Raw genomic sequence first — 12,329 nt, forward strand, 5'->3', positions numbered from 1 at the left:
CTTTTCAATATGACTTTGTCGAAGCTTTTCTTACACGTTTTAACACATTATTAATGTATATTATGATAAGTTGAAGCTTTTCTTACACGTTTTAACACATTATTCAGTAAAATGATTTCAGTATAGAAAATTAAATAATTAATTAATCATTTAATAGTATGATGATCACAAAGATTATCGCTGACATCTTTACTCAGGATGTATAAAAATAATCTAAGGTTACCTAAGAATATAGATTAGTTCAACTGTATTACAGCCTTTTTTTGTCTATACAGATTGACTCTTCAGTTGTTTTGATCATGGAGGATAAATATTTATAGATGTATTTACTGGTTTTCTGGTGATAGATACTACGAAAACTATGCCGACAAAGGCAATATTTTACCTTCTGGAAAACAATATACTTCTTGAAAACTAAGAAAGAAAATGAAAGTAAAACTTTAATTAATTGTAACTGAAGAGTTAGGCGATGGTGATGAGCAAATCCAATGTAAAGACAAGAAATTGGGAAACAAGCATGTTGCAAAAAGTACCAGTAGAATAACGACTGGATGAATACATAATGTTAAACAAGTTTACACTCGTGGTTGGTTTGATACTAGAAAAAAAATTCAGTGTATCAAAAAATATCGACTATGATGGTCTTTTAGATGCGTCCCCCGCTGGGACAGCGATAAGTTTATAGAGTTACAGCGCTAAAATCAAGGGTTCGATTCCTCTCGGTGGATTCAGTATCTATATGAAAAAAAAAACACACACACTCTTTTAAATGTTGTTAAGGACCTATTCTTCCCAGATGGCCAGTCTAAAAAGGGGACGAAAATCAATTCACATTTGATATTTTGGATTTTAAAATATCTGCTGTCACATGATATTGTTTAGGGAATGTCTACGAAAAAGTAAAAACGTGAATAGTGCGCTTCTGTTTGGCATCTATAGATCGTGGCACAACTGCTATGGAACACAAAGTCCCAGAGAAAAGAAACTCTCTCTTCTGGACTCTTTTTCAACACAGCAAAAGGCACATGTCCCAGCGAGGGACAAATATATTTAGATGAACCATAAAACACAATATTACTTTCACACGATTAACTTAAATGGTGTTAGGTAAAACTATATGGCAAAAGATTTGTTTGGTTTGAATTTCGCGCAAAACAACACGAGGGCTATCTGCGCTAGCCATTCCTAATTTAGCAGTGTAAGATTAGATGGAAGGGAGCTAATCATCACCACCCACCGCCAACTGCTGGGCTACTCTTTTACCAACGAATAGTGGAATTGACTGTCACATTATAACGCTTTCACGGCTGAAAGGGCAAGCATATATGGTGTGACGGGGTGTGAAAAATCGTTGCTAAGGACTTAAACCTTTCTGACAAGAAAATACTAATAGTTTACACTTACAAACAGGTAAGAGAAGTGTTTCTAAGTATTGTGGGGGCTTTGGTTGAAGTGATTCTTTATAAACAGTAACTTGTAGTTTAGATACTGTGTTTCTCCGCATTTAATCAACCAAGTGGTATATTTAACTACAGACTAAATAAACATATCAGTGATAGTCATGGAGTGTTGAAATGTTTATATGAATTTACAGAATGGCACTTTTAATATTCCTTGGTGGTTCATCGGTCAACATGATGGGTCATAACGGTAAAATTCGGGTTTTGATTAGTGTGTGAGCACAGTGTAGATAGTCTATTGTATAGTCGTGAATTTTTATTTTGTTTTGCGACACGTTTGTTCAACTTTCCAAAAGTACAGCATAATGATAGATAAACTCTATTACAATAGTATGGCTTATCAGTGAAAATAATTTTACAAAATTAAAATGATAAAAAACAAAACAACAACAGTTCACATATTTTCAAAGTAGAAACAAAACGTAGAAATCACACAATATAAATTTTCAAAGTTTTCAGAAATCGAATAATAATAATACAAAAAGAATATTTAGTTAACTGAAAAAAACGAGAGCGAACGTTTAACATTCTATAAAAAATAGAATATTGTTTTCTTTACAAAATGTAGAAAAGTGGTTACATAATCAGAACAACTACTGTTAAATATAAAATTTAATTTGTTTTATAATAATTCACGTGTGCTGTTATTGTTTTTGTAATAAATGTACAAGGGTGTGAATTAAGTGCTAATAAAACTCTTGTGTAGAATAATAAAAAAAATTAGCTCAACTGGAACATCAGGTCAGACCTTAAACGATTTCAAGTAAAGAAATCCAGCGAAGCTGTTATTTCAAACTCCGAAGGATTATTTCAATAATTTACTTAATTAACATTCTCACGAATATTTACGAAACTGTAGATTTATTATTGATCCTGTCAAGTTGTTAGCGTTACGAATTTAATTTAGTTTCACAGCTCAACTCTACAAAAAATTGTTTGTGTTTTTGTTTTTCGCGCAAAGCTACTCGAGGGTTATCTGCGCTAGTCGTCCCTAATTTAGCAGTGTAAGACTAGAGGGAAGGCAGCTAGTCATCACCACCCACCGCCAACTCTTGGGCTACTCTTTTACCAACGAATAGTGGGATTGACCGTCACATATAACGCCCCCCCGGCTGAAAGGGCGAGTATGTTTGTTGCGACCGAGATTCGAACCCGCGACCCTCGGATTACGAGTCGAACGCCTTAACACACTTGGCCATGCCGGGCCCGCTACAAAAATACCTTCCTTATTTCGAGGCCGTGAGTGCACTACAATAGAAATGGTCAGATCCTAGTATACGGTCAAAGAAAACTAGCTCAACGGGCAGCAGTGGGTGATGTTGATTAGCTACGTTTCATCTAATTTAGGGTATTATTTCAAAATTCTTTAGTGCGGGAATTCTTAAACAAACAAGTGAATAGTTTAGCCAGGGTAAAAAAAGGAAAAAAAAAGTGGTAACAATAAGCATTTAACTAAAGGGGCTGAAATACATGTACGTATAAACGGGTGTAAAAATACAATATTGTTTAATTAGATAATGAAAATAAACACCCAAGATAAAAAAGCAACACACCAAACACTGACAAATAAAATACTTAAACGTTTGTGCATTTCGGTCGTTCGGTGGGCCAGCAATACATTTACGACCTAATATGGCTAAAATACGGGGCTCAATTCCCTGCGGTGGACACAGCAAAGAGCACATTGTGGCTTTGCTCTAAAACGAACAAATTTTGCACTTCGCATATGCGTATAAAGAATTTACTCGCGCTATTAAGATATAATTTTTATTCGTTTTTCACATATGACTTGTAATTTATAATTAGAAATCTAACCAGAATATAAACGCATATAAACGTTAATCTATTTGTACAGAACTCCTTCACGCATGTTTAGTTTAATTTATAATTCCTTGGAGTTCTCGCTAGAGGGAACTAGTGAGTTTTACACTGTTTTACAATGAATTTGATAGATTATAAAAGTAACGTTGACCGAACTGTAGCCTGTATACGAGCGGAGCGCTAAAGCCAGTGATGTTTTGGGCGAAATCCCTTGTTCTGACCAACCTCCTGAGCTTGACCTATGGTCAAGGGTCATCATCTTCAGCTATATCTGTTGTGACTAGTCTTATTCTTCACTTACAAGTATGGGACATCAACCTTCTCTACGATAACGGTAATTGTCTAATTTCGATGGCGTTTTAGGCAGGGTAGACATTTTAATTTGTAGGCCTTATCAAATAAATGGAAAGTTCGAAACGTTGTCTCACTCAAGAAAAGGTGCCAGGCTGTTGCATATTTAATTTCTACAACAATAATTGTGTTTTTCAGTATATCTAAAATACACTGCACGGTTTCCAAAAAAGAACATAACGCGATACATCTTTGGTAACTAACTACACGACACTGTAGTGTCACTGTCGTTTCATGGCGATTCCTGAGATGGAAGTGAATTATAAGCACTTACTAATATTAAGTCTGATGTATTCTGAAATAAAGTATACATGCCATTACAAACAACTGTTTTAATTTAAATAAGTTATTAATATTGATTCAACTTTTAAAGCTGACTGGAACATTAAAGATATGGAGTCAGTGGTTTGTAAATGTAATTTAATGTTGTTTGTTTTATTGTAATTGAATTTTATCGTTACAATATAAAAAGAAAACACAGAGGTTGATCCATGTTTAATACGTTTCAGTGTCTTTTTTTTTTTTTAATTTCGCGCAAAGCTACACGAGGGCTATCTGCGCTAGCCTTCCCTTTAGTCTTACACCATAAAATTAGGGTCGCGGATTACGAGTCGAACACCTTAACCCACCTGGCCATGCCGGACCGTATTTCTGTATCAGAAATGTCGTCTGTTCAACACATTTTTTGTTTATGTTAATATTATTTTTCCTCGAAATATCACGTGTTATAAAGAATATTACATTTATTTTATTAAATCTCACAAGTGTAATTATTAGGAAATAACAATTAAAGTCGGAAAAATGTAAATTTATTAGGCTCTGATGTTAAGTTCTTGAATGTGAAATGTTAATGTTACAAAACTACTTTAAATTGCCGGACGCTAGAAAGATAAGAGAACTTTACGAAGGAAAATAGGTTTAAGTTTTGATTGTTGTTAAGCCCCAGACTGGACTATTTGCGCTGCGCTCACTGTGGGGGTTGAACCTCTAATATTATACGCTCCTTGTTTACTGAAGAGTCACCACAAGCAATGGGCTTTGAGTTTACAGATGGGTTATTAATTCGTATTATAACCTTGTGAATACTTTTTTGTATGTAAATTGGTTTTGGAGGAAGTTAATCAACATTTTCAAATACCTTTAGTTCCATTAGGGGTTGATAAAATACCAAAACAGCAACAAACTTTTTTGTAAGATTGTTCTGGGTATATTTGAACACTTTTCTTTTTACTGTCGATTTGTTTATGTGTTTTGAATTTTGCACAAAGCTACACAAGGGCCACCTGCGTTAGCTGTTCCTAATTTAGCAAGGAAAGACTAGCAGGAAGGCAACTAGTCTTCACCATCCACCATCAACTCTTGGGCTACTCTTTTATTAACGAATAGTGGGATTGACCGTGTCATTGTAACGCCCACACGGCTGAAAGAGGTAGCATATTTGGTGGGGCGGGGATTTGAACACTCAATCCTTAGATTGCGAGTCGAGCGCCCTAACCACCTGGCCATGTTTTATTGTTGAAGTAAAAATAATAAATCCCAATTGCGATATATGACACTGAGAAACAGAAAAGAGTTAAAACAAACACATGCTAAGAGTGAGTTAAAATTAAACGCTAATTTATCAAGAAGTTAAAACGATTCCTGCTAGTTGGTCTAGAACTTAAAAATATTTTAGAGCTTTTGTCTGTAGGTTAGAGAAGAAATTGTTGTAGTGCTAAAACAACTGAGTACCAAATAAAAATCGATAATATTTTAAGACGTTTTAAAAACGCATGCCTTGCTAAGTTACTATATTTCTAATTACACTACAGTACTAACAACTTAGACTTTTATAATGCTTTACCAACACGTATGGCCTGGCATGACCACGTGATTAAAGCACCTGTTATATTGTGAAGGTCAATCCCACTATTCGTGGGTAAAAAGAGTAGCCCAAGAGTTGGCGGTGGGTGGTGATGACTAACTGCCTTCCCCCTAGTCTTACACTGCTAAATTAGGGACGGCTAGCACAAATAGACTTCATGTAGCTTTACGCGAAATAAAAAAACAAACAAACAAACACGTATAACTAGAGAAAGCGACTTTCGTTTTATATAAAGTTAACAGTGAGCCTTTTAAAAATATGTACGTTTTAACATACAGCATAATTTTAAAATGTATTTTATTAAATGTTTTAATACCATTTTAATAACCAAGCGACGTATGATAAAAATATTTTACCATTTTATTAACGATCTGGCACTTGCTGTTAAGCCAGAGTGGTCCCACGGTTCCTGACACCAATTCCTGGGGGAGAGTGATAAGGTGTGTGTTGGATGGCCTGAGAGAGTGGACACTGGGAACTACAAACAGCTAGTGTTCTCTAACACTCTGATAATTTGTTTATGAAAGACAGTTAATTTCGGATTACTAATTATTCTATATATATTTATATACATATTTTATATTTTTGAAGTGCCAGGATTCAGCTCCAATGGGTCAGGCAGTACAACATTCTCGATCATCACATGTTGGTGCTGAAAAAGTTATTTGTCTGCATTAAAATCAACATGGTTAATAGTCTGTTTCATTGTGTTACTTTCAGTATAGGATTGCCTCTTACCTTCATATTGTTAATGAATAATACTTATTAACCAATTTTTATGACAGCTAATGTTAGACAAATAGATTTCAAAAGAAAGACACGGAAACGTGACAGCTTTCGAATATTTGAATATTCTGTAACATATTTGCTATTGTACATTTATTTTAGTGCTTACGTTCGTTTCCTATAGTTGTGTCACGAAAACGCGGTAGAACATTGTTAAAATTTCTACAAACACGTGTGATTCCTATAAGAACAAAACGGCTAGCTGAGAGATAGAAGAGGAAGGATATTGTTGGCTCGCTACAGTCAGTGTACTATAGGCCTAAGAAGCTATAATTGTGACTAAAGCATATTAATCCAGAAACTACAGAATCTAATGGGAACATGTAAAGATTTCGAACGTTACAAACCGTTCAACTTAGTGAATTACTTTGGATGTTATTATTGCTATGAAGACATTAAATATATTCGCAGGAAGGAGTCAGCTCTTGTACCTGGTGTGATGCTTGCCGAGAAAAGACATTCGTTAGTTTAAACGGGGTGCAACAATAACAAACTAAATTAATTTGTTCGTAGTGGACCTGAATCTCGATAAAATATTTAGTTCTAGACAGGATACAAGACTTAGTATTAGGTTTGTAAAACAGTTTTATATAAACTATCATTTGTAATAACTATTACTGCCTATTTGTAAAACTCTTGTATATAAACTATCATTTGTAGTGACTATTAGTAATCGTTATTACAAATTGTATTGTTTTTATATTTGTATATTAACATATATTTGCGTTAAAAAAGGAAATTGTTATGTATCACTCTTGTTGGCAAATACCAACAAGTTGCGTAATTTGAGACGTATTAACCGTTAATTAACTTCTAAACTCAAATTTCCGGTTATTTTAAATAGTAATACGTAACAATTCTTTGTATTGAGGAATAGTAGTCAACTATTCGAAATTGCTGAAATTTCTCTTTAACATCCTTTTGTCTGAAGAAGAACAGTCAATTATTTTAAAATGTTCAGATACATCAGTATCATAGATCGTACATACATAATCATTGTTTATGTGCATTGTGAATATTCTCTTGTTAATTAGTTTGTGATTTCGTAATTAAGTAACAAAAATAATCTTCCACCGAGCTGAACAACACGAATAACTAGAAAACACGACCATCGTTTTATACTATGTATATATTAAGCCTTTTAAAAACGTGCACGTCTTTAACAACATAATTGTAAAATGTATTTTACCAAGTGTTGAATACCATTTTAATAACCTCGTGACGTATGATAACTATTCGAAATCGCTTGAGTTTCTGTTGAATATAATTTTTCCTATGGCAGAACAGTTAACTATTTGAAAATTCTCTACATTTTAAAAGATCCAGAAACTTGAGAGTTAATATTTAAATATTATTTTTATTGATGAATAATAGTCAGCTATTCTAAAGTGCTTTAATCTTTGTTGAATGTGATATTTCCTGCATTGTGAATATTATCTTGTTTATTGGTTTTTAATTTCGTAATTAAGTAACAAAAATAAACTACCACTGAGCTGAAAATAGTAATTATCATTGAAACACAAGGGACTGTTATTTTTTATTGCTTTTCTTTGAATTGTGCCTATTTGCATTGAACATTAAATGCAATATATTAGGAGCTGCTATTCATGAGTGATAAAACAGACATCGCCAAACGTTGTATAATGACATATTTTTTACATGAATGGAGATTCATTTTCTCAAATCATAATATAAAGGACAGGAGAACATCCGGAATTTTTTATATAGCATTCCAGTAAATGATGTAAGTAATACATAGTAATTCGTCAACCACTGATAGATTAGTTAGAAATTTGACAGCTTAAAACGCCAGAATTCGGACTTCGATACCCGAGACGCACATAGCAGAAATACCCAATTCTTCAGCTTTGCTCTAAAGTAACAATAACAATAAAACAAACTAACTGCTTGGGAAATTTACCAAAAAAAATTATTGTATGAGGTTTGACAAAGTAGCTATATGACATAATGGTTGTTACATGCCCAAAGATACTTGTAGCATTACGTTAAGGCACTGCTAGCTACGTGCCGTGTGATATTAATAGATGTATGAAGTATGTTACTTTCTAAACTACGTTATCAGTAAAACCACAAATATTAAAACTGGTAATTGTACGTTATTTTAACTAGATATTTTGATAACATTTTTTTTTCTCGCAGTAAAATAGTGTAAACAAACGTGAGAAGTGTAGCTTTTTTCACGTGTAATGTATGTTTTTCCTAACAAACAATGATTTATTTTCTTTAAATATTATGATTGTGCAAAATAAGAGAAAGGTAAAGGTTGGGACATAATTACTAAAACGGAAGCAAAATAAATAAATTGTTCGTTATAAATATTTAACAACTAACCAGGAGAGCTTACATAGCTAATCAACTATTTATAGCTTTGGAAATTAAGCAGTTTCCAGACTTAGGAATATTAATTTAATAAATGTGTGAGGTACTTTTGAACTACAGAGTGTTACTGCATGATTTTGTAACTAATAATTTAACAGGATTAAATATTTATTTTGATGTTTTTTTCCATATTTTGTGCTTCAGATAAACATTCAAGAACTATTTTTTTTTTTTTTTTTTAATAGAGGCAAGCATTCATTACTTAGAAGAGACTTTGCAGAAAAAAGGAGTTTCTACAACTAGTTACACCTTGGAGGGACTGCATTATTTGGTTCCGTCAAATCATACTGCCCTCTATCGACCGAAGAATAAACTAATTTTGTGGATACCCAGTAGAGGAAATATTACAGAAACCTTTCTGAAGGTATATAATGAAGAATTTTGGAAACATGTAATTATTGTTGTGCATTTTGAAAAGTATATAGTTATGTAAAATTAAGTTCTGACTTAATTACTTGCTTTAGAAGACTAAATTTTGAAAGCAGGAATGGATAAGTAAATACTTATGTAAGTTAATATAAATAATTAAAATAAAGGGAAATTGACGTGATCAAGTTGTGCCCTCAGCCTGTTCGTTAGTAAATTCTCTTTCGAGGGCGCCATTCATCATATACGTGCTTTTATATTTATCCATTCGTAGCAGCCCGGCATGTCCAAACGTGTTAAGGCGTTTGACTCGTGATCTGAGGGTCGCGAGTTCGAATCCCGGTAGCACCAAATATGCTCGCCATTTCAGCCGTGGGGGCGTTATAATGTTACGGTCAATCCCACTATTCGTTGGTAAAAGAGTAGCCCAAGAGTTGGCGGTGGGTGGTGAGGACTAGCTGCCTTCCCTCTAGTCTTACACTGATAAATTAGGGACGGCTAGCACAGATAGCCCTCGAGTAGCTTTGCGCGAAATTCAAAACAAACAAACAAATCCAATCGTAGCTAGGCCTAACTAACCCAATATTTTTGTTGTTTACTTTTGAGTTACTTAAAGAGTTATTCGGTCATTGATGAATTTTTTTGCTATCAAAGATATCTTATAACTATCGCAAATAAAACACAGAAGTAATATATTAAGCCTAGAATGACTACATGAACTCAAGAACGTAGTTTCCTTCTTTAACTTGGAATATTACATATTTTACAGAAAAAAACTGTTAAATCCAACAATAAATCAGTAAAGTAAAACATTTACAGACTGCAAGTCACAAAATATTCACAGATAGGTCACAGCAATATTCTTTAAGACTAGCCTTTATGTTATCTCCATGACCTTGTTTACCGGAATTCAAATGTTTTTTGTTTTTTTTTGTCTGAATACTTTATTATGTACATAATCAAAAACTTAATCCTATTTGTTGAATATTTGACATCGTTAAAACTGTTATTGTTATTAACGCGATTTATTCACTGAAAATATAAGTGTTGTTGATACTTACTTTTTGTAGCATAAACTTTCTGTGTTTTGAAATAAATAAATTTCACTCTGAACAGCCTGTACAATGAGCTATGAATTAGAAACGTGTAGCTTAGACAAGTTTATGTGTTTTGCCAGACCTAATCAACCGCGTATAAAAGTTTTATTAGGTACAATTTAAATTGAAACATAGTGTTTTAAATAGGTATGCAATAGACATTAATATTAGGCTTGTTAAAAACTACGATAGTGAAACCTTTTACGTGGTAACGATGTAGAATATAAACAACAACAACGTGTTTAAGTGTATATAGCATATGTGGGAGACAAATGCTGATTTCGTCGTTACGTATTATGATTTACCTCGCACGAATCGCTGATTTATTATGTTACATACACTGGGTATTACGACTTCAAATAGCCGACAAGTTTAATTTTAATTTAGAAGTTAATTATATGTCGATGTGTGTCAAATTTATGACACTAACCAAGAATAATTGATACACAGTTTTCTTTCTTAACACAAATATATTTTAATATACAAGGTACAACACAATTTATAGTAACAGTTATTATAAATAATGGTTTATATACAGGAGATTTACAAACAATATTGAGTCTTCTGTCTGGTCTGTAAATGAATCTTTAGTCGATGTTCTCAGAATTATATATAGGTTCATACACCAACGACAACATTGATTGGATTGACGTCACATTATAACGCGACCCCACGGCTAAAAGGGCGAGCATGTTTGTTGCGACGGGGATGCGAACCCGCGACCCTCCGATTACGAGTCGCACGCCTTAACACGCTTGACCATGCCGGGCCCCAACAGATAAAGGAACGAGAGCTTGTGTTGTGTACTCCTCTATCATGTAAATATTAGGTTGAGGAATAATTCGTGAGCGTTTTTAAATAATTTCATTCAAGCATTACATGCAAGACTATACAATACTTCAATGCATGAACACATTACACCCAAAACATTTATTATGATACTTTATTTCATGTAATACCTAGGTATATAGTATGCATTGTTTGAAACGAAACTGCAAGAAATTAAATGCGAAAAGCAGATGGTGTCGAAAATGCTCGATTTTGTCCACTTGACATTCCATTTAATGAACTGAAAATGAAAGCAAAAATTAAAGACATATGAAAATCAAACACACCATCTATTAGAGCAAAAAATTATCTACCAAATGACATGAAATATTTTGCGAAAGCGTTTCATTTATGAATATATTTTTTAACTTGAAAAAAACGCTCACGAATTATTCCTCAACCCAATACATAAAACAAGTAGTGAGCTACGTGACATTATTGGACTTATTAAATACTTTAAAGGTGAATTTTCAACAAATTTTATAATTGCCTTAGAAACTGTACTTTGGTTAGGTATAATTCCTGTGTGATTGCCATATTTTTAAACACTTTAGTTTTTGAGTAAAAAATGAAACAAAATATACGGGTCCTCGAACTCAAGTCCCTCTCGGTCGTTCGGCTGTTTCCGTGACGTTTTACAACTGTGACGTAATAGTTGCTAAACACGCTGGTGTTTTATGTGAATCTATCGGTGCTTTTTTCGGATTATATACTTTGTGAGACTATTTTTGTCTTGATATTGCTACTTTATGTTTTTTATGATAACGTGGTTACTGGTCAACAAATTCATGGGCCTGGCATGGCCTAGCGCGTTAAGGCGTGCGCTTCGTAATCTGAGGGGCGTGGGTTCGCGCCCGAGTCGCGCCAAACATGCTCGCCCTCCCAGCCATGGGGGCGTTATAATGTTACGGTCAATCCCACTTTTCGTTGGTAAAAGAGTAGCCCAAGAGTTGGCGGTGGGTGGTGATGACTAGCTGCCTTCCCTCTAGTCTTACACTGCTAAATTAGGGACGGCTAGCACAGATAGCCCTCGAGTAGCTTTGCGCGAAATTCCAAAAACAAACAAACAAATTCATAGTATGATGCTTCCAAGACATCGATATTCAGGCAATTTCCATCAAAGCCTCGAGTCTGGGTAATGCACTCTTCATCTTTTAATGGGTTTGACACCTTGTCGTATGAGCGACAACAAACGCACTCTCTCCTGGTTGGCATCTGCTCGCATAAACCACGCCTACATCTTGCACAAACATACGGAATATGTCATATAAATTATACATTTATGGTAAATATTGAATTAATTATTCAGACTGCTACATCTAGTTCGATTTTATAGACAGAATTATGACGTATGAT

At 33.9% G+C, this 12,329-nt stretch overlaps 1 protein-coding gene across 1 annotated transcript in view; it reads left to right on the top strand.

The window, feature by feature from the left end:
- Window positions 1–3,445: 3,445 nt before the first annotated feature.
- The window catches only part of LOC143230751 (glutamate receptor-like), a 30,080-nt gene continuing 21,196 nt past the window's right edge, over window positions 3,446–12,329 (top strand). The window contains exons 1-2 of the mRNA XM_076464859.1: window positions 3,446–3,615; window positions 8,868–9,046. The gene's annotated coding sequence lies outside the window, so the exon portion shown is untranslated. The remainder of the gene's footprint in view (window positions 3,616–8,867; window positions 9,047–12,329) is intronic.

This window comes from Tachypleus tridentatus, chromosome 10, assembly GCF_004210375.1.
Source record: "Tachypleus tridentatus isolate NWPU-2018 chromosome 10, ASM421037v1, whole genome shotgun sequence".
Lineage (NCBI taxonomy): Eukaryota > Metazoa > Arthropoda > Merostomata > Xiphosura > Limulidae > Tachypleus > Tachypleus tridentatus.